The sequence below is a fragment of the Bos mutus genome, chromosome 2 (assembly GCF_027580195.1).
Source record: "Bos mutus isolate GX-2022 chromosome 2, NWIPB_WYAK_1.1, whole genome shotgun sequence".
Lineage (NCBI taxonomy): Eukaryota > Metazoa > Chordata > Mammalia > Artiodactyla > Bovidae > Bos > Bos mutus.
The window spans coordinates 24,878,264-24,905,486 of record NC_091618.1 but is presented as its reverse complement, the minus strand read 5'-3'; the positions used below and the strand labels follow the sequence as shown (position 1 = coordinate 24,905,486).

General features: G+C 41.4%; 1 pseudogene; it reads left to right on the top strand.

The window, feature by feature from the left end:
- The first annotated feature begins 2,076 nt into the window (after nt 1-2,076).
- On the top strand, nt 2,077-2,438 carry LOC102287474 (cytochrome c-like; annotated as a pseudogene).
- Nucleotides 2,439-27,223: the final 24,785 nt, after the last annotated feature.

Sequence of the window (27,223 nt, the reverse complement as noted above, 5' to 3'; positions counted from 1 at the left end):
AAGGCAAGTTTATTTTTTTTTTTTTCTTTTCAGGGGGGTTGCACCACGCAGCATGTGGGATCTTAGTTTCCCCACCAGAGATTGAACCCACCCCCGCTGCAGTGGAAGCAAGAATCTTAACCACTGGAATGCCAGAGAAATCCAGTAACGCAATTTTTAAGTGGAACACGGGTATATTTTTTCAGTTCCAGGAACTAACTTGATCCACTGTTTCAGAAGCACACGTTCTTCTTGACTGAACAAAGAACAGGTCTGTCTGACTCAAAAGTGCACTGCCTTCCATAAACGGATTCCACCCTGTCCTTTTGATGGGACATGTGATCCTCTTTCATTTTCTAATCTAAACTGTCCTGTGGTGGGGCTGAGGGCAGTTCCTCAGCCGTGATGCTGTATGAGCAATGGTTGACTCTCCATGCTAGGTAATGTGATCCTAAAACAGATTAAAGAAAGCCTAAGCCTTTTGGTTCTGGCCCCGGCTTACGTAAAGCACAAACCTGGTTAATACACTCTGTTAATTCCTAAGTAATTAGGCCCCTTGAAAAATTCAGCGAAAGTATCACTGTTGAAAGATTTAAATCAGTTTTAGATACACCAGAATCGGGGAAAGAAAAGTGCAGAACTAACAAGGAATGATCTATGTGGTTATTAGTATTTAATAACTGCATGTGTGCTAAGTCACTTTCGGCATGTCTGACTCTGTGTGGCCCTATGGACTGTAACCTGCCAGGCTCCTCTATCCATGGGATTCTCCAGGGAAGAATACTGGAGTGGGTTGTCATTTCCTCCTCCAGGGGATCTTTCTGACCCAGGGATTGAACCAGCATCTTTTATGTCTCCTGCATTGGCAGCCAGGTCTTTTACCACTAGAGCCAGCTGGGAAGCCCCATTTAATAATTAAGTAATATGAAATTATTTATTATAATCATTATAAATTATTTTATATATTATATAGTATGAATTACTTTTACATTATACATTATAATTATTAAAATTATTTTATATAAGATAATATATTTATATAGTATGAATTACTTTTTATATTATACACTACAATTATTATAAATTATTTTATTAATAAGAAAAATAAAGTTACTGAAGTGAGCATTGTTTTAACATTAATTCCATTAATACAACTGATGTACTGTATTGGGTGGATTTAGAACCTGAACTAAGTGTGTTCATGCAGATTTTCTATGTAAAAATCTACAGTATCACAATAAGTCTTCAAAAGGTCACTTGAGAGGAACCCAGAAATGTTAGCCCACTTGATGTGGGAGTATAGAAATAGCAAAAAGTTGGGGTAATTAACAGCCTACCTGGGATATTTTTGTACCCCAGACAAATTACTTAGAGCAATCCAGACAAGATCTTCTCCTAGTGTAACGGAAAACAAACCTGACTCTATATTGGATCTGTTCCTTCAGCTCTAACCTTTGTGGTCTGTGGCCTGTACTTAGTCCTAGGGCTCTGTACCTTTGTAAAAAGATGTTGCCTTTAGCCTGAAGGACTTCCCTGGTGGCTCAGATGTTAAAGCGTCTGTCTACAATGTGGGAGACCTGGGTTCAATCCCTGGGTTGGGAAGATGCCCTGGAGAAGGAAATGGCAATCCACTCCAGTACTATTGCCTGGAAAATCCCATGGACAGAGGAGCCTGGTAGGCTATAGTCCATGGGGGTCACAAAGAGTCAGACACAACTGAGCGACTTCACTTTTACTTTAGCCTGAAATATACACAATAGCCCATTCTCAAGACTCTGACCTTTAAAGGTCACTTTTCCATATAGAGATAAAAGGCTGCAGAACGGAGAATAACATTTTTTCTTGTTGAGACTTACAGCAATGTTGTGACCTGACCTACCTGGACAGCTGCAAGAATCAAGGACTCACACACCAAGAAGTTTGCGACAACCAGCTACACTCCCTCCACTTTGGGCATAAAAGAAGCCTGAATTCTAACTTGGGTTAAGATGGTTCTTTGAAGGTTGCACCAACACCTGCAGTTGAGCATGGACTGGTGTGTCCTTGGGCTTAGAGAATGGGACCTTTGGCTTACAAGCGGGAACCTCTCAGTCACGAATGGGGAAAGATGATTTAAAAATAGGTGGTGCTGAGAAGAGAAGGAAGATTTTTGTTCAGAAGGGTGTCCAGTGCCAAACTGAAAGGAAGAGAAGCACAGGACTGGGCCAAATCTCCGGGATCTGTTTAGGCCAAATCTCCGTGATCTGTTTAGGGGAAAGACAAACAGGTCAGGCTGTTGGATTCTCTTACACAGATGCCAAAAAGAACAAAGACCTCACCTGGGGGGAGGAGACGCCGATAGAATACTTGGATGATCCCAAGAAGTACATACCTGGAACAAAAATGATCTTTGCTGGCATTAAGAAGAAGGGGGAAAGGGCAGACTTGAAGCTTATCTCAAAAGAGCTACTAATGAGTAATAGTTGGCCACTACCTTATTTATTACAAACCAGAAATGTCTCATGACTTTATCTGAGCCACCAGGGAAGCCCCTTTTTATGTGTACCGTATTTAAATGGATCTCATAAACTAGAATTCAAATCATGAAGGGCTGATGGAATATTTCTGTTGGGCAGTCCTGATTTAAATAAGATTTGCTTGTGGCTAAATGAACAAGGTCAGTTTTTAAAATGTTGATAATAATTCCAGTTCAACAAGTACTATATCACTGTTTTCCCCACCTAAAAAGACGATCAAACTTGAATAAGGACTGTTAAATTTTTTCGGGAGATGGTGAATGCTTTCTCAAAACCTGTAGGAGATTGGTTTTATATTTAGATTTTCTGTAACTGGTTATATTAATATATTCAAATACTAAGATCCCTTCAGTATCTCATAGAACAGAGCAAGATTCATCTGTGTTTAGTTTGTTAAGGCAAGGGCTAAAGATACACTAACAAGGCCCACTTTATCTTTGTGATCTTAACTGTACCAATGTAATTAAAATTCTGTCTAAAATATTGCCTTTTACTTAATGAAAGGCATTTTAGTGTGGTTTGTGTATAGCATCAAATAAAGAATATTTAGCACTTCCTACGTTTTGATCTTTAAGATCAGATGCTTTTAAAAATCACTATGAAAAAAAAATAAATAAAAATCACTATGACAAGATCTGTTAGTACACTTTGCTTGTGTGTTCTTTACAAAGTCAGACTAAGTTATAATTCAGGATTTTCTCTCAAACAGGCATTCAGAAATGCAACTGTAGAACTACTGCATGACTGGCAATAGTGCTTTTGTCAACTCATTAGAAGCGTGAAAGTAGAGGAGCTATATCATTAGCACAGGTTTGTAAAAGAGATGATCATAAGGCTTAAGAATTAAAAACAAAATCACAGATAAAAAAAAAAAGTTGGTTCTTTGGGATGCTAACTGATTTGCTACCACCTACTCAGTCTGCTGGTTTTCCATATAAAGTTGCTAATTCTTTGCCCCAACAACTCGTCTCTCAATTTATTGTCCTGTTATGAAACAGGTTTGGAGTTGATAACACTAAAACTATTCAAATGTTTGAGATTTGGGCTAATCCATTTATAATTGTGTATCCTGGATTTGTTGTGAGGCTATTGCTATCTATAATTCTCTTTTGAGAAAAAAAATCCATTACTCTACTGCTATTAGAATCACTAAAAAGTGCTTACTTACATGAGTGAAGCAGTTAATCCAAATTCAAAAGAAGGAAATTTGGTTGTGGCATTTGTGAGAATATGCTTGGAGGGAAGCTGAATCTGAAACAGGGGCAAAGTTGATGACAATAAACCTGATGGAAAACAGCCGATTTTGCCTCTTTATTATTTCATGTAAAAAGTCCTATTGGAAAATATCTAGTTCAATTAAGGTACAATTTAGAATCTGAGAAGAGTTTTGAAGGTTGTTGGATTCTCAGACTAAGGATCAGAAGAGAGGGAGAGAAAGAGAGAAAGAGGAAAACAAGGGGAAATAAAATAAATAATGGGCCACTGGACAAAGATTTGGCTTCACGGAACATTCAAATATATATAGAGGCAAGTATCTTTGCTGACATGTACACAATATGCCCTTCTTTGAAACCATGCAACACGAACAGGTGTCAAGAAGAGGTAAACGGAGAAAGAATCTTGGTTTGACTGAACTCAGAGGGATCCCTGACATCACCTCACCAACCACCGCATCCTACAGCCAGAGACAGTGAAGCCCCAAGAGCTTAGGGGAGTTGCCCTGCTGAGGCTGTTTCCTCCGTGCTTCACTTCTTTTGAAATGCAACACACTAATAACATCAACAGAGCTTCCCAGGTGGCGCTAGTATAAAGAATTAGCCTGCCAATGCAGAGACATAAGAGACGTGGGTTCAGTCCCTGGGTTGGGAAGATCCCCTGGAGGAGGGCATGGCAACCCACCCCAGTATTCTTGCCTGGAGAATCCCGTGGACAGAGGAGCCTGGTGGGATACATTCCATGGGGTCGCAAAGAGTCGGACAAGACTGAAGCGACTTAGCATACAGCACAATGATGTCAACAGTTCATAGAATCCCTCCATGACTAAAAGGAAGAACAGAAGGAAGGGAAGAAGGAAAAAGGGAAGATCCTTGTTCAACGAGGAAGTCGTTCTTCCCATGGCCTAGTCCAGAGCCCCTTAAACACATTTTTCTTAAATTTCAAACTTCCTCTTCCTTGCCCCTCTTACTCTGAGTTATCTTTGCTAATATCACTAATTCCTGAAGTTCTGTGCCCAATTAAAAATGAAATGAACACGAGGCTAGAATGTAAGGAAATTTTAAAAACAGCACATAATATATCCATATCAAAGAAGAATAAATCGGCTGTTTAAATTTTAATCCCAATAAATCTATTGTCTTACCAAAAAAAAAAAAAAAGGCCCAACACCATTTAGAAAGGTGTATATGTAAGTGTTAGTTGCTCAGTACTGTCTAACTTTTTGTGACCTCATGGACTGTAGCCTGGCAGGCTCCTGTGTCCATGGAATTCTCCAGGCTAAATACTGTAGTGGATTGCCATTTCCTTTTCCAGGTGATCTTCCAGACCCAGCAATTGAACCCAGGCCTCCTGCATTGCAGGCAGATTCTTTACCATCTGTTAACTTAATAAAAGATGCTCCATGACCTAAATGTCCCAAATATTAATTAGCCAGAGGATGGGTGCCTGTAAACTTGGAAGAAAGATTTAGAAGTCTTGAGTTTTATCTTTAAATGTGTTTAACCTTGGGCATGTGATTGTACTTTTGTTGCAGCTTCTCAGTCCATAAAAAGAATAATAAAATCACTTGCTGAAGTTACCTCAAAGAAATGTTCTGATAATTAATGAGTTGATGATGGCTTACACATGTGAGATGGAAGGCAGTGTATAAAAATGTAATGTCTTTGTTGTTGTAATTACTGTTACTGCTCATACATGGGGAGCAGATATGTGGACTGGCAGTATATCATTCACAGCTAAAGACCAATCTGCCCAAGAAAAATAATGAGTACTTTTATGAACTGTGACTTCTTTTGCACTTTATTTTCAAAGTTCATTATTTTAGTGAGATACCCAGGTGGTGCTAGTGGTAAAGAACCCGCCTGCCAATGCAGGAGATGTAAAAGACGCATGTTTGATCCCTGGGTCAGGAAGATCATTTGAAGGCGGAAATGGCGGTGCTTTCCAATATTCTTGCCCAGAGAATGCCCATGGACAGAGCAGCCTGGCGGGCTACAGTCCATAGGGTTGCATAGAGTTCGACACAACTGAAGCGACTTAGCACGCACATCTAAACTTGAATAATTGGTGCAAAAGAACATTTTCAGAACTTGATTTCTCAAGGAGGGGATATGAAGTACGTAGAATGTTCTTAGTAACAAGCAGTCTGACTTTCATAACACCTATTGGATCTCAGTCTCCACTGTAAAGTCCAGTTGTAGGACTAGATGATCTTCGAGTTTTCTGCTAGCTCTGAGAGTTTACAATTCTACCACTCCAAAATCCTCCAAGGCCGATCCTGCAGCTTATCAAAAACAGAAGCCCAGATGCAGCCATCATCTCTAGTTGGAGAAAGTGTTAGTCACTCAGTTGTGTCCAACTCTTTGTGACCCTATGAACTATAGCCCACCATACTCCTCTGTCCATGGAATTCTCCAAGCAAGAATATTGGAATGGGTAGCCATTCCCTTCTCCAGGGGATCTTCCTGACCCAGGGATTGAACTTGGGTCTCCTGCAATTGCAGGCAGATTCTTCACTGTGAGCCACCAGGGAAGCCCCAGTTGGGGAAGGTTGGCTACAAAACAGATGTACAGTGGAGAGGCTTACAGAAAGGTCTCTAGAGTCAGAGCTGGACTGGAATTCTTGATCTGTGACTTCATACTAGCTTGTGGGCAGGTTTCCTCACCAGCCAAAGGAGCTCAAATAGTACTTCCTTCAGTGGGTCATTGAGAAGGATGAGTGCAAGGATTAAGAGAGCACCTGGTATGTAGGAAATGCTCCATCCATGTCAGGTCCTATCACTGACCTCTAGACAGAAGTCCTCAGCATGAACGTCATCCCTGAGGCACTCAGGAACGTTCATTAAGCACCTGCTCTGCTCCTACTACGCTGCTCACCACCCAGTAAATGCTCATGAACAAGTAGTTTTTTTTTTTTTTTTCAAGAAAAGTTTGAATGACTTTATAATTCTAATTATTAGAAACTGTTGCTGTTGTTCAGTCACTAAGTCGTGCCTGACTCTTTGTCATCCCATGGACCGCAGCACACCAGGCTTCCCTGTCCTTCACCATCTCCTGGAGTTAGGGACTGTAGTGGATCCAAATATGAAGAAAGCATATTTCACATCTGGGGGCCTGTGGCTACCCCAGATGTAATAAAAATACTTTAAGTGAAGAGAACAGATTGGCTGGAACCAGACTAGGAGGAAGAGTGGTGACTGTTTGCCTTTTTGGGCTGACCAGCTGCCCGCCCCCACACAAGATGTGGAAAATTTCACATTGTGTCTTGTCTTTGTAGAAGTGGTGCCCCATCTCCAGAAACATTCAGATCCTTTCTCCCTTTGCCTCCTCGCAGCCACTGCTTAGGACAAGAGCTAGTCCCAGCCAGTGGTTGCTTCTGCCAAGGATTCTGAATATTAGGTTGCTGTTAGGTAATAAGGCAAGGGGCCTTATTAGGTAATTACCTTATTAGGTAATAAGGCAAGGGGTAGGGGAGGCTTTCCAGGTGGCACTAGTGGTAAAGAACCTGCCTGCCAATGTAGGAGACATGAGACATGAGACATGAGTTCAATTCCTGGGTCAGGAAGATCCCCTGGAGGAAGGCAGGGCAACCCACTCCAGTATTCTTGTCTGGAGAATCCCATGGACAGAGGAGCCTGGTGGGCTATATAGTCCATGAGGTCATAAAGAATTGGATACGACTGAGCCACTAACACTTTCATACTTTCAAGGCAAAGAGGAGCTGGTTGAATTCATTCATGATTATGAGAGGTGGTCAGCAGCTCTGTAATTTCACGATTATTTCTACTAAAAGAACATTCTTGTGTGTCTTGCCTCATGGCTCTCTGGAGTTGCTCAGGTTTCTGAACTCTTTTTCAAATCTGGTCCTTAGCCCTCCTATCGATGTTGTGAGCCTCTGCTCCTTTCCAATCCATTTCCTATTACGATTAATTAAAAAAATAATAAGACTGCTGAGTCTCCTGCCAGCCTATCAGTAGTTCCTTATGGCAAACCATCACTACCATCACTGATGAAAGCACGTTAACCCTGACACGTGATTGAATATGGATTAGATATTGTTTTTGTGGTATTGCTAATTTTCTGAAGTGTTTTGTATGATTTTGGGATCATGTAGGATGGAGTCCTCAACCCCCCAGGCTGCAGACTGTTAGGAACTGGGTGGCTCAGCAGGAAGTGAACCAAGGAAGCTAGTGGAGCTTCATCGCTGCTCCCCATCGCTCCCTATTGCTCTCATTACTGTCTGAACCATTGTCTTCCACGAAACTGGTTGGTCTCTGGTGCCAAAAAGATTGGGGGCCATTAGTGTAGGAGAACGTATTTATTCTTAAGAAATGCATGCTGAAGGTTCATGAAACCTGAAATTGAGTTTCAATTGGTTAGCAAAAAACCTACTACATAAAATACATCATGTATAGGTATATATGTTTATGTGTGTACATTTAAATACATTGTCTATCTATCTAGGGTTCATTGCTTAGTCATGTCTAACTCTTTGTGACCCTATGGACATAGCCCTCTAGGCTCCTCTTTCCATGGGAGTCTCCAGGCAAGAACACTGGAGTGGGTAGCCATTCCCTTATCCAGGGAATCTTCCCCACCTAGGAATGGAACCTGGGTCTCCTGCATTGCAGGCAGATTCTTTGCTGTCTGAACCATGTATCTACCTAAATGTTTGGCAAATTGGTAAAGTGGTTACAATTGATAGATCTAGGTGAAGGATATGTATTCATTGTATTTTTTTTCAATATTTCTATAAGTTTGAAAAATTTGAAAATAAAAATTAAAGGTAAAATAAAATTACTGTATGTTATGAAATGAGAAACATGTCTTTATGCTTATGTGCAGTTGTTAGGATGGATAAACAATTCCATTCCCCTTCCCACACCTAGGTGATAAAGTATTAGTTACGTTAGGGTTGTGTCACTTTGCACTGTGTCTTCTTTCTAGCAGCACATATATAGATGGGTTCCAGAGAGCTGCATCATGGATTGGAGAAGGAAACTTTCCCTGTTAGGGTAGCGGTGGTGTTAGTCACTCAGTCCTGCCTGACTCTTTGCGACTACATGGATCCTGCCGGGCTTCTCTGTCCATGGGATTCTCCAGGCAAGAATACTGGAGTGGGTTGCCATTACTTTCTCCATGATATCTTCCCAACCTGGATCGAACCCAGGTCTCCTGCATCACAGGCATATTCTTTACTATCTGAGCCACCAGAAAAGCGCCCCCTATGTTAAGGGGTAGGTTTAATACTCAGGTCAGCTCTCTGACCCAGTGCAGAGGAGTAAGACCCAGAGATCAGCTTTCTTGTATTGTATCATAAATGAATGTTATTGGAGTATATGATCTTCACAGATATATAAAAAGCCTTGTATACCTCAAAATCTAACAGGCTTATAAAATGTGAAACCAGAATATCTGTCCTTCAGGAGAAAGGGGATATAGAGAGATTGCAGTAGAATATACCAGAGGTTCCAGGGACCTTAAAGAAGCCAGGGAACCAGCACTCACCTTATGAATGATGAAGGATTTTGGAGGGGATGGGAAAATACCTTTCTATAAGGTTTCTTAATATCACACTTCTCAAACTGAGAGCTATATACATGGGGGGTTAGGAAGTGCATTTTATATAAAAATAAAGTAATACAAATGTAATGAAATAGTAAACATCAGAGCTCATAATCCATGATAAGTGTTGTTCTATGAAACCTTTTTTTTATATATACATATGTGTATGTATGCTCTGAATTGTACTCCTTTCTGTGGGTTGTTGTCAAAATATGCAAAAGTCATTGCTGATATCTTCTACAATGACCCAGAATATGAAAAAAAGTTTGTATTATAAAATTACTCTCTTGTCCCCAAAATGACAATGGATGCAGTTTAGTAGCTGCTGCTGCCACCATTTTTTTCTTTTTTCTCCTTCCATTTTAAATATAATTTACTTTTGTTAAACAGGAAGTTAATGGATATAAGTCTTCTTTTATGAGACAATGGTTTTCTTTTCAAAGCTCGTTTTTATTTAATTTAGAAAAAACTACAAATTTTAATTGAAGTATATAAAAGATGTAAATGAAGGGAGGGACTGCTCCATGTTCTTGCATGCAAAGACTAAATTGCATCTCAAGTCTATTGCAAACTGGATTTTCATTCCTTCATGGGTAAACTTCACTTTTTAGTTTTGTTCTACTAATGTTAATGTTTGCTTGTTACATTTAAAATGTCCAAGATATGTAGTTATTTCTTTTCTATGACATCCTCTCAAATCTTTCTGAGGATGTTAATTTATTATAAAATTAATATTTTGTCTGCCTAATTTGCTATATTTCCTCAGGTGTTCATTCTTTTTTGTTGTTGAATTTGGTGCTTTGTTAAAGTAGTTGTTCTTGTTTAGTCACCAAATCATGTCTGACTGTTTGTGACCCCATGGTCTGTAGCCTGCCAGACTACAGACATCCTGTCTTTGGGATTTCCCAGGTAAGAATACTGAAGTAGGTTGCCATTTCCTTCTCCAGGAGATGTTCCCGACCCAGGGATTGAACCTGCATCTTCTGTATTGTTAGGCAGATTTTTTATTGCTGAGCTACTGAGGAAGCCCTTGTTACAGTAGTGCTTCTCCCTTAATACTTGGTAATATTTGGTTTCCTGATGATCTTTGTATTGAAAATTTCTGGCCACCTGTCAGTTATACCTAATGCTGTGGAGAGACATGAGAGTGAATAGGAAAAGTCCTTGCTGGCAGGAGAAATCTTCCTTTAGCTTCTCTAAGTCTGGAAGCTTACAGGGCCCATGTGTGTGTGTGTGAGTGCGTGTGTGCACGCACGCCTGCACGTGCGCATAAGTCACTCAGTCATATCCAGCTCTTTTCGACCCCATGGACTGTAGCCCTCCAGGTTCTCTATTCATGGGATTCTCCAGGCAAGAATATTGGAGTGGGTTGCCATGCCCTCCTCCAGGGGATCTTCCCAACCCAGGATCAAACCCAGGTTTCCTGCTTTGCAGGCAGCTTCTTTACCATCTGAACCACCAGGGAAGCCCTCCAGGGCCCATGGGGATATGTAAATCACAGATCTCGCCTCTCCAGCATTAGTGTCCACACCCAAGGTTCTTCCCACAAGTAAATGCCCCAGCTCTCCAAATAGCCAACTCCTTCTGGAACCTCCTTCTAATTTTCCACCCTCTGGGTATGCTGCTAGTTAGATCCATTGCCTTTCACCTGGGAGCTCTTCTGGGACTGCTCCCAGCAGGAAGCTTTGTTTTCCTCTGATGGATTAATCCACAGTGCTGACCCTTAGGGCTCTTGATTGGCTTTCTGGTCCACTTAGAGCACCCTTGTTTTCCAAGACTATGTTAATTAATAGCTGATATTGATCAGGTTTAAAGTTTGCTCCAGCTCCAAAAACATAAACTATGACATCAAGCGTATATTTTCTGACCCTGTCTTTTAACTATTCCTTTAAAGTTTAATATTAACTTTTTATATCTTAAATTACTACCTCTCCCAAAGTGGGTAAACAGTATGTCCATTATCACTCCTCTCATTTTTAGTAAAGCAATAAAATGCTTTTAGTACTCTTTTAGCGAAGCAATTTAGGTTTTTTGCTTAGAAAAAGTAAGAGAGAGCAATCCTAAGCATTAAGAATTATCTTTTTCCTGTGGAATTATTTATATTATTGGTATAAGCTGGCTCACAGTTTATGCTTCATGTATATATATATATCACCAAGTGAAGTGGAAATTTTCAACTCCAGCACATTGATGCATCTTTATGATAGGTGTCATTTTACTTTCCACTGGAATATCAGGGCAGACACCTAAATGAAGTCCTTATCAAACTTTCCGTCTGCCCCCCAGTACAAAGAAAGAAAGACTTGAATAAATAGGGTCAAAAGACAAAAAAAGAAAGCCTGTCTCCTGAAGGTCAGCTTACTTGGAGTGGAGCTTGTTGCTACCATCTTTGTATTTCTGCAGTCTCCTTGCATCTTAGGTTAGTTGTACAAATGACAATCCATGTCTCGTGCAAGGACAAGGGCAAAAGAACCTTCTAGGGTAGTTATTGAAGAAAAGACTGTTTCTCACACTAAAAGAAATGCTGACCTAGAATCAGACAAAAACTGTGTTAATAGGAGACCTTTTCCCTTAATAAATCAGTAAGATCAATTGATCAGCTAATCAACAAGATCAACAATTGTGCACTTCCCAAAAGTGCATAGGGGACTCCTTTAAGTTTCAACAGGCCTAATTTCAAGAAATAAGAGAAAACAAGGAGACCAGAGAAACTACCAAGAAATCCTGCAGTGGTTACCTGGGAGTCATTACAAGAGGGATTTGGGGATATTTGTGTTCATTTGTGCTGGCACAGTGGATGAATTGGGTCTGCTTTTTTTCTCGGCAGCCTTATATAACAGTCATACTTTTTTCAGGTTGAATGGAGTTCACAGTGGTTCTTAACCTCATTCTCTTCTGGCTAAAATTATGACTCATTTTATATATGTAATTGCCTTGCAATTTCATTTTTTCAGTGGAGCTAAAGGGAGGGAAGGAGAGGGAAAAGAGAGGGGAGGGCAAGTCCTTCAGAATAAATTTGAAAGATGGGGTGAAAGATACTAATGCTGGCAAAGAATCACAGGAGTCTATCTGCTTCATTTTCTGGAACTCAGCCTCCCTCCTTTTGCTTGGAATATTGTCTTCATTCTGTCTTAGTTTAAAAGTCATCTCTCGGCAACCTCTCCTGTCCCTCCAGACTGAACATATCCTTAATTTTCTGTCTTATCTTTCTTCATATGCTCCTACTGGGCCTTAAGGTCACAAGGAACAGTGTCCTTGTTTTGCTCACAAGTGGTACTGCCAAGATGTCACAGGATGCCTGGTGCGTCCTGGGTTCTCAATAAACATTTGCTGAATGAGAGTTTGATCTTTTCCCACCATCTACGTGCTCAGTTGTGCCTGATTCTTTGCAACCCTATGGACTGTAGCAGGGTCCTCTGTCCATGGAGTTATTCAGGCAACAATAATAGAGTAGATTGCCATTTCCTACTACACAGGATCTCCACAACCTATGGATCTAACCCGGGTCTCTTGAGTCTCCTTGCATTGGCACGCAGATTCTTTACCAACTGTGCACCCTGGGAAACACGTCCCCTACTCCACAACCATCTACACTGAAGTTCTAACTGGGTGTGGGAGTCTGAGGGGTTGGGAAAAGTGGAGCTTCCCTAGAAACCTCAGTGAAATATTTCCCCTTGTCCTCTTGCCTGTTTCAGTTTTCTTTTTCATTCACCCACGCTTCCCTGATAGCTGAGTTGGTAAAGAATCCGCCTGCAATGCAGGAGACCCTGGTTTGATGCCTGGGTTGGGAAGATCCCCTGGAGAAGGGATAGGCTACCCACTCCAGTTTTCTTGGGTTTCCCTTGTGGCTCAGCTGGTAAAGAATCCACCTGCAATGTGGGAGACCTGGGTTTGACCCCTGGGTTGGGAAGACACCCTGGAGAAAGGAATGGCTACCCACTCCAGTATTCTGGCCTGGAGAATTCCATGGACCATGCAGTCCATGGGGTCACAAAGACACACACATTCCTATCTCAAGCTTGGTATAAAAAGTGCTAAATAGGACTTCAATATTTTGTGGAGACATTGTGTCTTGTTATTATCTGTCTGAATATCTTCTAGACCCCACATTAGATGCTTTGTTAAAAATACTAAGATCTCAGTTATAAAGCCTCTTGGATAAACTGGTTATAAATTAGAAATGAAATATTAATGATGTTGTATGAGTTCAAACTGTTATATGGCTGTCATTGCTAGAAGTCATTTCTTAGGAAATCAAATCTGTGACTTGAAAGAAATGTATTTAATTATAGCAAAGGAGTACAATTAGCTTTCAAAACAGAATTTGTCACTCTGATTATCTAATGTTATAAAATGAGGCATCATTACCACAAAATGTTTAAGATTGAGGGGAAATAAAAATGATGTGAAGCAATTTAACCTAAAGTATTAATTAAATGTAATTTAATAAGAAAGAATGTTCAAAAAATTTTAACAATTACTTCAAATGCTAGAAAATACTAGCAATATAACATAGAATAGCAGATGTAGGCAACCAGAGAGAAAATTAAAACTACGTTAAATAAACTAATTTTTTAGTTAATAATTATGTTGTTATATAAATTAATTGTATGGATTTATTCTATTAATATATCATGTTCAGTCAGTTCAATTCAGTCACTCAGTTGTGTACGACTCCTTGCGACCTCATGGACTTCAGTATGCCAGGCCCCCTCGCTGTCCATCAACAACTTCCAGAGCTTGCACAAACTCATGTCCACTGAGTCAGTGATTCCATCCAACCATCTCATCCTCTGTCGTTCCCTCTCCTCCTGCCTTCAATCTTTTCTAGCATCAGGGTCTTTTCCAGTGAGTCAGTTCTTCGCATCAGGTGCCCAAAGTATTGGAGCTTCAGCTTCAGCATCAGTCCTTCTAATGAATATTCAGGACTGATCTCCTTTAGGATTGACTGGTTTGATCTCCTTGCAGTCCAAGGGACCCCCAAGAGTCTTCTCCAACACCACATATATCATGTAATAAAGTTGCATGTTTTATATATATCATGTAATATATTATGTTAATAAAGTTTAATTTATCCTTTCTTCATATTTTCAACTCACGATGAAAAATTAATTAATATTCCCCCTTAAAAATTCATATATAGTTTTATACTACAGGGAGAGATTTCTAGAAGCTTCTATCCAAGGAGACTCCCTATGCAAATGGACAAGAGATGCTAAGTAAGTCAATAAATAAGTAGTACATGAACTGTTTTTATTTTTAAAGGCTGTTTGATCAGAAATGTTAAACCTCTAGCTTCTTTAGTTAAAATACTAAAACATTAGGTGGGATAAACTTTAAGGTTTAAGTAACAATAGAAAGATAGTTTATATCATGTTTTTATCAGAGAAAAAAGAACTCAATGTAAGATTAACTTGGACCAGATCTACATGTAGTCCTACCATTGTGACCTGGCCGCAAATACAGTGAGAACAGTGGTGCTGAAGCAAACATATCCCATTTGGCCATTTATGGGTCTAACATAATGACAGCTCTAGAGTATCTAATACCTGCTGAGATAAGCGCTTTATATTATTTTAATTAGTATGACTTGCTCTACCATGTTTAAGGTTCAAATGAGGTCAAATTTCCTTTAATAACTAGGTTAATCACTTGGGACTTAGTAGCCCAGATGTTTAGGAAGTCTGCTTTCTCTCTTGGGGCCTCTACCAAGAATACCCAAGGGTTATTACATAGACCAGCTAGGCCACAGATTCCAAACATCTTGCCAACAGAATCTGGAGAATCTGTTTGGTCTATTGATGGATCTCATTTTCTGAGGTTGTTGCTTCTTTGAATGCCCTGGTTTATGCTTACATGTTCAGCCACAGACCCCCCCACCCCAACCCCAAAGCAGATTCCTTGCCAGGAGGGGCCATGCTCTCTGCTGGAACCAGTGATGGAGACTCTGATATTGGGACTTGAAGCTCACACTGGTTGGGCAGATTCTTGGCAACATTCCCCTTGCAGATAATCTCAATCTCTTTGAGAGAATCAGAAGCCCCCAAGGTGGGAATTGTAAGCTTCTCTATGTTCCTATGGGCTCCCGGTTCCCTTTGCAAATTTACACACCTTCTCCTGAAAATCCACTATTCCAGCCTTCTAGGGACTATTGGGAAGAGTATGATCCATTTACTTTGATAGATCAAAAACAAAACAGTTCCAACCAAAAGTAAAAATTAAAATGAAGCAGTGCTTCCTTAAACCAAGAAGAGGTGCTTCAGATTTTTTTTTTTTTTCTTTCTGGATGAGACTAATCAATATTTTTTAAATGGCAGTATGTCTAGGTAGGGCTTCCCTGGAGGCTCAGTCAGTAAAGAATCCACCTGCAATGCAGGAGAGCCGGGTTCAAACCCTGGGTTGGGAAGATCCTCTGGAGAAGGAAATAGCAACCCACTCCAGTTTTCTTGCCTGGGAAATCCCACGGGCAGAGAAGCCTGGAGGGCTATAGTCCGTGGAGTCAAAAGTGTCGTACATGACTTAGCGACTAAACCACCACCATCACCATCTCCAGGTAAATTTAAATTCAGCACCAATCAGTAAAACACCCTTCCAGTTTATTACTTTACTTCTTATACCATAGAAAAAGCAAGAGAGTTCCAGAGAAACATCTATTTCTGCTTTATTGACTATGCCAAAGCCTTTGACTGTGTGGATCACAATAAACTTTGGAAAATTCTGAAAGAGATGGGAATACCAGACCACCTGATCTGCTTCTTGAGAAATTTGTATGCAGGTCAGGAAGCAACAGTTAGAACTGGACATGGAACAACAGACCAGTTCCAAATAGGAAAAGGAGTATGTCAAGGCTGTATAGTGTCATCCTGTTTATTTAACTTATATGCAGAGTACATCATGAGAAACGCTGGACTGGAAGAAACACAAACTGGAATCAAGATTGCCGGGAGAAATAGCAATAACCTCAGATATGCAGATGACACCACCCTTATGGCAGAAAGTGAAGAGGAACTCAAAAGCCTCTTGATGAAAGTGAAAGTGGAGAGTGAAAAAGTTGGCTTAAAGCTCAACATTCAGAAAACGAAGACCATGGCATCCGGTCCTACCACTTCATGGGAAACAGATGGGGAAACAGTGGAAACAGGGTCAGACTTTATTTTTCTGGGCTCCAAAATCACTACAGATGGTGACTGCAGCCATGAAATTAAAAGACGCTTACTCCTTGGAAGGAAAGTTGTGACTAACCTAGATAGCATATTGAAAAGCAGAGACATTACTTTGCCAACAAAGGTCCGTCTAGTCAAGGCTATGGTTTTTCCTGTGGTCATGTATGGATGTGAGAGTTGGACTGTGAAGAAGGCTGAGCACCGAAGAATTGATGCTTTTGAACTGTGGTGTTGGAGAAGACTCTTGAGAGTCCCTTGGACTGCAAGGAGATCCAACCAGTCCATTCTGAAGGAGATCTGCCCTGGGATTTCTTTGGAAGGAATGATGCTAAAGCTGAAACTCCAGTACTTTGGCCACCTCATGGGAAGAGTTGACTCATTGGAAAAGACTCTGATGCTGGGAGGGATTGGGGGCAGGAGGAGAAGGGGATGCCAGAGGATGAGATGGCTGGATGGCATCAGTGACTCCATGAACGTGAGTCTAAGTGAACTTCGGGAGTTGGTGATGGACAGGGAGGCCTGGTGTGCTGCGATTCATGGGGTCGCAAAGAGTCGGACACGACTGAGCGACTGATCTAATCTGATCTGATCTTATACCAACCTCACTTTCTTCCAAGCTTGTGAGTAAATTAATCTCTATATTTGGATGGAAGAAATTTTAAAGACCACTCTATAACATACAGACAAGGAATAGGGCCACACTAACTGCTTTTTAAAAATTGTTATTTTTCTTTGTTTTACATATGTATATAAATATACATATTTTCATATATTCATATTCACATATATTCACATTTTCTTCTATTATAGGTTATTATAAGATATTGAATTTATAGTTCTCTGGGCTGTACAGTAGATCTTTTTTTGGTTATCTGTTTCATATATAGTAGTGTATATATTCTTAACCCCAAATTCCTAATTTATCCTCCTCCTCTTTTCCCTTTGGTAACCATAAGTTTCTGTACTATGTCTGTGAGTCTATTTCTGTTTTGCAAATAAGTTCGTTTTTTAGACTCCACATGTAAGTGATATCATGATATTTGTCTTTCTCTGTCTGGCTTACTTTACTTGGTATGATCATTTCTGGATTCATCTATGTTGCCAATCCTTAACACATTGACAAAGAATGGGGCCACCTTTACAGCTTTAAAATATATATATTTCATGGTCTATATAGTGAAGAAATAGCTTTTAATTTTCAGTTTCTCCTAGTTTGACTTCCTCTGTTTTCAAAATCCTTATTCAACTTCAAAGGCTCTCTACCTGGAAGAAAATTATGAACCAAATCTGTTATTCAACTATAACACAGCAAAAATAATATGAATTTGTTACAGATGGATTCCAATTTGATTGTTTCCCTCATGCTCAGCAAACCTTGGCAGTTTGACCATAATCAGATGTAAATTTAATATCTGAAGCAAATAAGATAAAACAAATAAAAAAACCTCTTTAGCTATCTTTGAATCAGTTTTTGAATATGGTGTTTTTAGAGTCTGTATCTTCATGGTCTGAGCATTTAGATGTACTTTCTTAAAAACACATGTGTAGTTTTTATTCTTCTTTTAATACTTGTACTTCTAATCTTTAATCATCAGAACTGGAATTGTTTTACCCTGTACCTTTCAACTTAAAATTTTATATTTGGGAACAAAGATTTTCTATTTCTGGTCATTTATGACCAGAATTTTTGAATTTTTCAAGAGTTAAACATTGTTTGAAAGCACTTTTTAAAAACTTTTCTCAGTCAAATCTACATGTCCCCAGATTTCAATGTGATATTGTTGCTGTTGTTCAGTCACTCAACAATATAGTTGTTGTTCAGTTGTTCAGTTGTGACTGACTCTTTGCAAACCCATGGACCACAGCAACATAATGTATAAGATTGAAATACCTCACGTGTCACTCTGATTACTTTAGTTTCCAGTGATTTTTTAAGCAGAATTTATTAAGTAATGAACCACACAGACTTGAACATTTCTGAAGGATTTCACAGAAAACCACTCAGAGTAAAACTTTTGCCACTGATAACTAAGTTTATCCTGACCAAATTCTTTCAAGTTGTTTAGAAGTTCGTTTTCAAGGTCAGAACTCCATGTGTATGGTACTCTCAGACACTGACTTCTGTTGAATTTTATGTCAAAGTTGGCCAGTTAGTGGGGCTTCCCGGGTGGTGCTAGTGGTAAAGAACCTGCCTGCTAATGCAGGAGATGCAAGAGACGCGGGTCCCATCCCCGAGTCTGGAAGATGCCTGGAGGAGGGCATGGCAACCCACTCCAGTATTCTTGCCTGGAGAATCCCATGGACAGAGGAGCCTGGCGGGCTACAGCCCATGGGGCTGCAAAGAATCAGAAATGACTGAAATGATTTAGCACAGCCCACTTTCAACCCTCTATCTGGCATGGAAGAAAGAAGATCCTTTGTATTAATCAGGACTTTTTTGCGAGTGATAGAAAAATATCTCTAATTTAGACAGTGAAGGGGATTTACTGACTTCTGTAACTAAAAGTCTCAAGATAGATAACCTCTCAGACAAGGTTCCAATTCACACTTCAGTCTCATCAAGAAGGGGATCTCCAGTGTAGCAGCATCCTCCAATCTGCCCAGCATCTCTAGTGGCAAAATGATGGCAGCAGTCTAAGAGCTCACACAGAAAAGTTTGTTACTTTTCCCATATAACTTTTTGAAGTTGATATCTTATATTTTCATTTTTATTCAGTTCAAGAAATTTTTTCTCTCTCTATTTTGAGGGGGACTCTTAACATGTGATCGCTGAAGAAGGCTTTCTTATCTCTTCTTGCTATTTTTGGAACTCTGCATTCAGATGCTTATATCTTTCCTTTTCTCCTTTGCTTTTCACTTCTCTTCTTTTCACAGCTATTTGTAAGGCCTCCCCAGACAGCCGTTTTGCTTTTTTGCATTTCTTTTCTATGGGGATGGTCTTGATCCCTGTCTCCTGTACAATGTCACGAACCTCATTCCATAGTTCATCAGGCACTCTATCTATCAGATCTAGGCCCTTAAATCTATTTCTCACTTCCATTGTATAATCATAAGGGATTTGATTTAGGTCATACCTGAATGGTCTAGTGGTTTTCCCTACTTTCTTCAATTTCAGTCTGAATTTGGCAATAAGGAGTTCATGGTCTGAGCCACAGTCAGCTCCTGGTCTTGTTTTTGCCGACTGTATAGAGCTTCTCCATCTTTGGCTGCAAAGAATATAATCAGTCTGATTTCAGTGTTGACCATCTGGTGATGTCCATGTATAGAGTCTTCTCTTGTGTTGTTGGAAGAGGGTGCTTGCTATGACCAGTGCATTTTCTTGGAAAAACTGTATTAGTCTTTGCCCTGCTTCATTCCGTATTCCAAAGCCAAATTTGCCTGTTACTCCAGGTGTTTCTTGACTTCCTACTTTTGCATTCCAGTCCCCTATAATGAAAAGGACATCTTTTTTGGGTGTTAGTTCTAAAAGGTCTTGTAGGTCTTCATAGAACCATTCAACTTCAGCTTCTTCAGTGTTACTGGTTGGGGCATAGACTTGGATTACTGTGATATTGAATGGTTTGCCTTGGAAACGAACAGAGATCATTCTGTCGTTTTTGAGATTGCATCCAAGTACTGCATTTCAGACTCTTTTGTTGAGCACGATGGCCACTCCATTTCTTCTGAGGGATTCCTGCCTGCAGTAGTAGATATAATGGTCATCTGAGTTAAATTCACCCATTGCAGTCCATTTGAGTTCGCTGATTCCTAGAATGTCGACATTCACTCTTGCCATCTCTTGTTTGACCACTTCCAATTTGCCTTGATTCATGGACCTGACATTCCAGGTTCCTATGCAATATTGCTCTTTACAGCATCGGACCTTGCTTCTATCACCAGTCACATCCACAACTGGGTATTGTTTTTGTTTTGGCTCCATCCCTTCATTCTTTCTGGAGTTATTTCTCCACTGATCTCCAGTAGTATATTGGGCACCTACTGACCTGGGGAGTTTCTCTTTCAGTATCCTATCATTTTGCCTTTTCATACTGTTCATGGGGTTCTCAAGGCAAGAATACTGGAGTGGTTTGCCATTCCCTTCTCCAGTGGACCACATTCTGTCAAATCTCTCCACCATGACCCGCCCATCTTGGGTTGCCCCATGGCCATGGCTTAGTTTCATGGTCCTAGTGTGATTAGATTGACTAGTTTTCTGTGAGTATGGTTTCAGTGTGTTTGCCCTCTGATGCCCTCTTGCAACACCTACCGTCTTACTTGGGTTTCTCTTACCTTGGGCGTGGGGTATCTCTTCACGGCTGCTCCAGCAAAGTGCCGCCATTGCTCCTTACCTTGGACGAGGGGTATCTCCTCACCGCCGCCCTTCCTGACCTTCAATGTGGGATAGCTCCTCTAGGCCCTCCTGCACCCACGCAGCCACGGCTCCTTGGATGTGGGGTTGGTCCTCCCGGCCACCACCCCTGGCCTCGGACGTGGGGTAACTCCTCTCGTCGCTGCCCCTCGGCCCGGGCCTCGGACCTCTTCAGCGATCAGTGCAAAGAAATAGAGGAAAACAACAGAATGGGAAAGACTAGGGATCTCTTCAAGAAAATCAGAGATACCAAAGGAACATTTCATGCAAAGATGAGCTCGATAAAGGACAGAAATGGTATGGACCTAACAGAAGCAGAAGATATTAAGAAGAGATGGCAAGAATACACAGAAGAACTGTACAAAAAAGATCTTCACGACCCAGATAATCACAATGGTGTGATCACTGATCTAGAGCCAGACATCCTGGAATGTGAAGTCAAGTGGGCCTTAGAAAGCATCACTACGAACAAAGCTAGTGGAGGTGATGGAATTCCAGTTGAGCTATTCCAAATCCTGAAAGATGATGCTGTGAAAGTGCTGCACTCAATATGCCAGCAAATTTGGAAAACTCAGCAGTGGCCACAGGACTGGAAAAGGTCAGTTTTCATTCCAATCCCAAAGAAAGGCAATGCCAAAGAATGCTCAAACTACCGCACAATTGTACTCATCTCACACGCTAGTAAAGTAATGCTCCAAATTCTCCAAGCCAGGCTTCAGCAATATGTGAACCATGAACTTCCAGATGTTCAAGCTGGTTTTAGAAAAGGCAGAGGAACCAGAGATCAAATTGCCAACATCCGCTGGATCATAGAAAAAGCAAGAGAGTTCCAGAAAAACATCTATTTCTGCTTTATTGACTATGCCAAAGCCTTTGACTGTGTAGATCACAATAAACTGTGGAAAATTCTTCAAGAGATGGGAATACCAGACCACCTGATCTGCCTCTTGAGAAATTTGTATGCAGGTCAGAAAGCAACAGTTAGAACTGGACATGGAACAACAGACTGGTTCCAAATAGGAAAAGGAGTTCGTCAAGGCTCTATATTGTCACCCTGTTTATTTAACTTATATGCAGAGTACATCATGAGAAACGCTGGACTGGAAGAAACACAAACTGGAATCAAGATTGCTGGGAGAAATATCAATAACCTCAGATATGCAGATGACACCACCCTTATGGCAGAAAGTGAAGAGGAACTAAAAAGCCTCTTGATGAAAGTGAAAGTGGAGAGTGAAAAAGTTGGCTTAAAGCTCAACATTCAGAAAACAAAGATCATGACATCCGGTCCTACCACTTCATGGGAAACAGATGGGGAAACAGTGGAAACAGGGTCAGACTTTATTTTTCTGGGCTCCAAAATCACTACAGATGGTGACTGCAGCCATTAAATTAAAAGACGCTTACTCCTTGGAAGGAAAGTTATGACCAACCTAGATAGCATATTCAAAAGCAGAGACATTACTTTGCCCACAAAAGTCTAGTCAGGGCTATGGTTTTTCCTGTGTTCATGTATGGATGTGAGAGTTGGACTGTGAAGAAGGCTGAGCGCTGAAGAATTGATGCTTTTGAACTGTGGTGTTGGAGAAGACTCTTGAGAGTCCCTTGGACTGCAAGGAGATCCAAGCAGTCCATTCTGAAGGAGATCAGCCCTGGGATTTCTTTGGAAGGAATGATGCTAAAGCTGAAACTCCAGTACTTTGGCCACCTCCTGGAAAGAGTTGACTCATTGGAAAAGACTCTGATGCTGGGAGGGATTGGGGGCAGGAGGAGAAGGGGACACCAGAGGATGAGATGGCTGGATGGCATCACTGACTGGATGGATGTGAGTCTCAGTGAACTCCGAGAGTTGGCTATGGACAGGGAGGCCTGGCATGCTGCGATTCATGGGGTCGCAAAGTGTCGGACCCGACTGAGCGACTGATCTGATCTGATCTTGACATGTGGGATCTTAGTTCTCCTGACCAGGGATTGAACTCACACTCCGTTCAGTGGAAGTGCAGAGTCCTAACCCCTGGACCACCAGGGAAGTCCTTGAAGACCTCACATTTTTATATCATACCTTCTGGAGTAGCTTTGCAAGCTGTGGGGTTTACCATCTCCTTGATGGAAATTGTGTAACTTGCCCATCCCTGCACCAATCTCTATGGCCAAGAGAGTGGAAGACATTCATAATCTTAATCAGCCTTTAACCCCTTCCCAGAGATGAGATTGATCCCTGGGCAGGGGTGAAATTCCTGCTATACCCTGTGAACAGGAAATGGGATCACAGATACAGAACAGGTGACCATCAGACACCATCCTCTTTCCTCTCCATCCTTTTATCTTTCCCATTGCCTTTTAATGGGACACGTGTGGATGTAGAAAAAGCTACCCAAGGTGTTGGCAGCTGATCTGACTGCTTTCAGATGGATGTCCTCTAGGGTAAACTTTCCATAGGGCAGAAAAAAAAAATTTGTCCTTTTTTTTTTTAAATGTGTTTATTTATTTTTGCCTACACTGGATCTTTGTTGCTACACACGGGCTTTCTCTAGTTGCGGCGAGCAGGAACTACTCTTTGTTGCCATGGGTAGGCTTCTCACTGTGCTGGCTTCTCCTTTTGCGAAGCATGGGGTCTAGGCTCGAGGGCTCAGTAGTTGCGGTGTACAGGCCTAGTTGCCTTGAGGCATTTGGGATCTTCCTGGACTAGGAATCCAACCTATGTCCCCTGAAATGGCAGGTGGATTCTTAACCACTGGAGCACTAGGGAAGTCGTGTATTCCTTGTTGATGTAATTTAGTCAGTCATTAGCTCGTTATTTTCCTCATTCATTTGCTTATTAAAAAATATATATATATATTTATGTGTACATATGTATATATGTATATATATTATATATATTTATATTTATGTATGTGTGTGTGTGTGTGTGTATATATATATATACATGTGTCTGCCAGGTGTTGTGCTTTTATTCTCATCTCTTCCTTGAGGACTGAGTGAAGGTGCTGGGCCTGGTTGAAGGAGCTGAATCCAGGTAAAGCCAGTGTGTTCAGGGGTGACAGGAACAGAGGGACAAGGTTTGAGTGATCTTCTTTCCAAATATGCAGGCCTCCGAGCGCTTTTTGTGATGCGTTTATAACTCCACTCCCACTCTTACCTAGAAACACCTGGAGATTTCAAGGGTTGTTAATTAACTGCTCAAAGATAATCCTTGGAAAGTTCCTATTCTCAAATCAAGTGTCTTTTAACAGTATTTTAAAATTCTCTTCTTAGATAAAAGAGGTAATCACTGCCATTTATTGGACGCCTACAAGGCAGTACTTATTCATTTTAGTTACATTGTTTTAATGAATCTTTACAACAAAACTCCATGGTAGAAATTATAATTTTACCCACAAAAATATGAAAGCATACAGAGGCCTGGTAGATTTCCCAAGGTATAAAGCAACAGATCCAGGATGTAAAACTGTATCTGTACAAGGCCAAAGCCAGTACTTCTGTGGACTTCTCTCCCATATAGGTATACCGCACCCTGTTAGTAAATAACAAGTCATTTTCATTATTAAGTCAGCCTCAGCCTCATCAATCATATCAGTGTCTATTAAATTCAATTAAGTCACTCTGAAACTGATATCTGTCTGGACCTGGAATGAACCAACAAGACCATGCAACAGAACTACATTTTCCAGAACTTCGGTTTCCAGACTGACAACCCAGAGTTCTTTCCTGGACCCCACAAAAGAAATAACCCAGACCCCTCTTGAGCTAATGCTTGAGTCAGAGAATAAGGCTTACAGAAGATGACCTTACCCTTGGCTGTGACCTCTTTTGCTTTTCACAATTATTGAGAGAAATTGTCTCTCACATTGCCTCGTGTTCCACCTGGAGGAAATCCCATCAGAAGGACACGCCTGCGTTAGAATTGAGTTACCTGACTGGTGGATGGCCAGGATCCTGTACTTAATGGTGCAAGTTCCTCCGGTGAGTAAAATGAATCTATTTAAAATCTGCAAGGCTGCAATGACTGGCGCTTCACCCTCTTCCCTCTCTGCCAGAGCAATGCAAGGCAATGACCCCAGATACATGCATCTGCTCAGGTGGTTGGTGCCACAGCTCAGACAATGATGTAGAAACAGAACATTCCCCAGCCCTGCCCTTTTGGCCACAGGCTTAACTCCATGATCTCCAGTCCACCGCCACTTTCATCTCTTACCTGTTACTCTCCTGCTCTTATTTCTCAGTTGCTCCAGAACTCCTCAGGGGAAGAAAGAGGTGTTATTATTTACTGATCTCTTCAGACTCCCCTGGTGGCTTCGACGGTAAAGTGTCTGCCCGCAATGCGGGAGACCTGGATTTGATCCCAGGGTTGGAAAGATCCTTTGGAGAAGGAAATGGCAACCCACTCCAGTACTCTTGCCTGGAAAATCCTGTGGACGGAGGAGCCTGGTAGGCTACAGTCCATGGGGTCTCAGAGAGTCGGACACGACTGAGCGACTTCACTTCTTTCAAACTCCCCAAATATAAAGCATCCACTTTCTTCTTTACTTAAAACCCAGCAACCATTGTGGCTTATTCTGGAGTGAAAAGAATGCAACATAAACCTTCTCTATTAATATAATTTTAATTTGCATTATAAATGCTTGGCAATGATTTGTGAAGACGTACTTTTTAAAAACATGTAACTCCTTTTCCTTGGGCCCATGGCAATTTATTTGACTGTAGTAGGGATCTGTGGTATGGGCTTCCCTAGTGGCTCAGACAGTGAAGAATCTGCCTGCAATGCAGGAGACTCAGGTTCAGTCCCTGAGTTGGGAAGATCCCCTGGAGAAGGGAATAGCTACCCACTCCAGTATTCTTGCTTGGAGAATTCCATGGACAGAGGAGCCAGGTGGACTACAGTTCATGGGCTCACAAAAGCTGGACACGACTGAGCAAGTAACACTAACAAGGGGTCTGTGGTGGCCTGTATCCCAGCCCACCACTCACTCTGATTTCAGCCACACTGAGTTGGAGGGTTCTCTGGCTCAGACCATCCTATCTCAGAGAGATACCCTGTGCTGCTCCATTTTCAACCTCAGAGTCTTCTCCCAAGCTGGACAGCTGCTCACACAACCTGCAAGAATATCCTGGAATGGTGGGGAGTCAGTGTCTACAGGGGCAGCCCTCAGGTAGTGTGGGAGTGAAGCCCGTGAGTACATAAATGCTCCAGACTCCGTATCTACCAAATAAATGCATGGATAATTCTGGGAGGCATTGGCAACACTTTGCAGGCGATGCCAAAGGAACTGAATGTCTTTTGCTCCACAGAAGTGATGGATCACACACCCTTCCATGAGTGCGTCTTCTTTCCTGTCTCTGCTCTCTGGCTCCTGAGGGATCACCTCTCAGTTCACTGCCTTTGGGGAAACTCCAAGTGAAGCAACGGCCAAAGAGGATATAACCTATCCTCTTTGATATAACCTGTCCAGGAAGAGCAGACGCCTCTTCCCTTGTGCTGGATAATCCTTTCCCAACCTACCTGGTACACTAAACACAGCCCCCCACCCCAAACACATATGCATGTGTATACATACACACTCAGCCACAAGTGTGCACACATACACACAGAGATAGACACAGAGACACACAGACATACACAGTGACACAAACACAGACACTCACAGAGACATATATATACAGACACACACATACAGAGGCAGACACACAGAAACACACACATAGACACACACAGAGCAGGCCCTGATCATTGTTTCAGGTCAGGTTTTACATCACTTTGGGCTAAGTCACTTCAATCATGTCCGGCCCTTCATGACCCTAGGGACTGTAGCCTGCCAGTCTCCCCTGTCCATGGGATTCTCTAGGCAAGAATACTGGAGTGGGTTGCCATTTTCTCCTCCAGGAAATCTTTGCAACCCAGGGATCAAGCCTGCATCTCTTATGTATCCTGCATTGGGAGGCAGGTTCTTTACCACTAGTGCCACCTGGGAAGCCCTTTATGTCATTACTTAAGGGTAAAGAGAAAGATCATCTCTCCATCAAACTGTGCCTCAGAATGCTGGCCTTGTCTCATAGCCTGGGCTTGTCTAGCTATCTTCTTAATGTGTCCTGTTCGCTACAACCAAGCCACGGGCTCAAGGGCAAGAAAACATCTTATAAAACTGAGAAAATATCAAGATTTTAGTTGAGCTGAATTACAATACAGTTTCAAGTTCCTTTGTTGGCTTATCCTTGCTGCTGCTGCTGCTGCTAAATCACTTCAGTAGTGTCAGACTCTGTGCGACCCCATAGACAGCAGCCCACCAGGCTTCCCCGTCCCTGGGATTCTCCAGGCAAGAACTCTGGAGTGGGTTGCCATTTCCTTCTCCAGTGCATGAAAGTGAAAAGTGACAGTGAAGTCGCTCAGTCATGTCTGACTCTTCGCAACCCCATGGACTGCAGCCCACCAGGCTCCTCCG